Raw genomic sequence first — 2,932 nt, 5'->3', positions numbered from 1 at the left:
GTAATTGAGAAAATAACAGTTTTGAATCGCTTGTAGTCCAACAGCAGTCTGGAGAATGTCCGAAACAATTTGGAAAATACACGAAGGCTGTGCACTTCGCATGAAGACGGGCAATGTTATGGTCCAAAGGACAACCACAGCCACAGGATTCTATTCACGCTAAGGACATGATGCCTTACAAATAACATTCAGCCCTACATCAAAGCTCACGGAGAAATCATGAACTAGGCGAATGTAAGAGATCTGGGAGTAATGTTGAGTCTAGATGACAAGTTTACCACACACATTGACATTGTCCACAGTGCTAGAAAATCATCAGGATGGATCCTCAGAACATTTACATCAAGAGACGAAGATTGCATGATTACACTGGAAGACCCTGGTACTATTGTGAGGCCAGGGAGTTGAGTGTTATTTTTTGTTTATTATTTATTTCTCTCTCGAAGGTCTCACTCCATCCCTCCATTACGTCATGAGGACGTATTCGTAAGAACCGGTTAGGAACCTTAAATTTAGAAAAAGAAAAATTCTCACTTTCCAGGACTTCACTAGAGAAATATTTTTAGGGTTTTTAACACAAATGTTCCATCACGAAACAAGGTAGCGGAACCTTGACTTGTATTACGAAGTGTTAGACGGGACCTTTGTCAAGGGATACGAACATAATCGTGGACACCCGGCGGGTATCACGCGAGTAGTCATTCTACATTAGGTTCCTCTCGACAGGTATGTGCAAGTGGTTTAGTAGAATATCATTGAAAATTATGGAGAATATTGAGATAGTAGTAACCTTTATATGTATTATGATTCTACATTAGGTTCTCCCTCTCGATAGGTAGGATAGGGACGTTACAGTCGCGGAAAAAATCGTAACACAACATTGGCAATAAAAATCGTAACATGGAATTCGCGTGTTTCCATTTTATTTGCTTTTTCAACATAGAGTGGGCGGAGCTTGTGCTGGCCCAGTGGTTTTGACGGGCATGTAGGCACATCACACCACCCAGGCATGTCTCAATGCACCACGAGTGATTGTGGAAAGAGGTTATATAGTAGGCTGCTCCCCTTAGCGCCAATCCTGACTGTAGCCCTATCTTTGCAGCCGTATAATTCCATTCAACCTGCACACAATGGGACGTACTAAGCTCAGCATGGGGAAAAAAGTCTCGTGCTATCGCTCTATTAGATCGAGGCATGTCTGTGATTCATGTAGCCACCGACCTGAAGGTGTCTAGACAAGCTATTTAGGCTTGATTCACACTATCGGTCCGGTCGCGCTCCGCTCCCGTTCCGCTCTCGGTCCGGTCCAATATTGTCTCATTAATTTCAATGGAAGCATTCACACTGGCGCTCTCGCTCCAGTCTCGCTCCGGTTTCGCTCCGGTCACGGTTCCGTCAAAAGATATTTTTACTGGAGCGAGACCGGAGCGTGACTGGATCGTGAGCGCCAGTGTGAACTCAGTTGCCACGGTCCTGGTCCACTCCAGTCGAGATTCAGCCTTCATATAAGCAAGTAGTGTTACCTGCTGTCCTACCAAACGATGGGTAATCCAAAGGAAACACCACAATGGGATCATGAGAATGTTAGAAAAATTATAAAAATACGTTTTCTTTTTATTTATCACTGATACAATGACAATGCGTACAGCGAGGATATACATAAGCACCAACTGAATAAAATATAACCTACAAAACTTACTTTAATTTTGTGGATTCAGATGAAATGCTAATAGAATTAGTCAAAAGGTAAACCAGAGCTGTATGACCTGACTTCGCTGCACTACAGTGATAACGTGGCGAAAAGAAGAAGCTGTGTTGAAATAAGCAGGCAGCTGGGTTGTGAAGATAAGAAATTCCATACAATTGCCTAATGTCCACTGTGGAAATGCATTTCCTATCCTCACTAAACAATTTTCCTATACAATAATGTTTGCATACTTATCATATTGCCAAGGTACTGAGAGAAAAAAAAAATACACATTATTAACCGAAGAAAGAAATTCCATATGTATAATAACCTATTATCCACTGCGGAAATGCATCTCCTTAGCTCACTCAACAAATATTCTTACACAAGTTTGTTTGTCTACTTATATTTCATCATTTTGCCAAGGCATTGAACCAGCTAGGGAGCTGAAATAATCTTTCAGTGTTTCTTTCACGCCAAAAGCCTCCTTTGTAGCATTTCCCCCCTCTTCCTCTCATTGGACGTACTATGTTTGATGGAGGCATGACAACAGTATCTGGTAATGCAACAGCATTTGGGTGTATCAGATTGTGAAGTATGCATGTTGTTGTAATGATCGCATTAGCGTTAGAAGGCATAGCTTTAAGTTTCCTTAAATATATTCTGAAGGTTTGCACTAGAATACCAAATGTGCACTCAGCTATCCTCCTGGCTCTAGATAATCTATAATTAAAAATCCTCTTCTCTACCTTATGTTCAGTCTGTGAACCTGGGTAGGGCCTCATCAAATTTCTCTTCAACGGGAAAGCCTCATCTCCCACTATAACGTATGGTGCAAGCACATCAGTGTCAGGAAGTGCAGCATCTTCTTGTACATTTCAGGTCATCCTCAATTTTGGATAGTATTTTCTCAAATATTCCTTTGTTCATTCTGAAATAGCTGTGGAATTTACTCTCATCATCAATAAGACGAGGATACAGAGTATGAAATTCTCCTTCAATCTTCCTATCTTGCAACTTAGGATGAACCCACAATCTCTTTCTTTTTCTATTTTGTTTTCCTTCTTCTTCTTCATCAAGTGCAATAGCGATTATTGCCAACTCGGCGTCAGAAAAGTCATACATCCTTCGTAACTGATGGTAAGACTTCTACTGGTGTCGAGGGAGGGGGGATGACGGGAACGAGAGGGGACCGATAGTGTGAATACCTCAGAACCGAGAGCGAAGCGCGACCGGACCGATAGT

This window comes from Oratosquilla oratoria, chromosome 21 (assembly GCF_046742065.1).
Source record: "Oratosquilla oratoria isolate Oo_2021 chromosome 21, ASM4674206v1, whole genome shotgun sequence".
NCBI classification, from domain to species: domain Eukaryota; kingdom Metazoa; phylum Arthropoda; class Malacostraca; order Stomatopoda; family Squillidae; genus Oratosquilla; species Oratosquilla oratoria.
The sequence above is the reverse complement of the archived record's forward strand: the minus strand, read 5'-3'. Positions refer to the sequence as shown.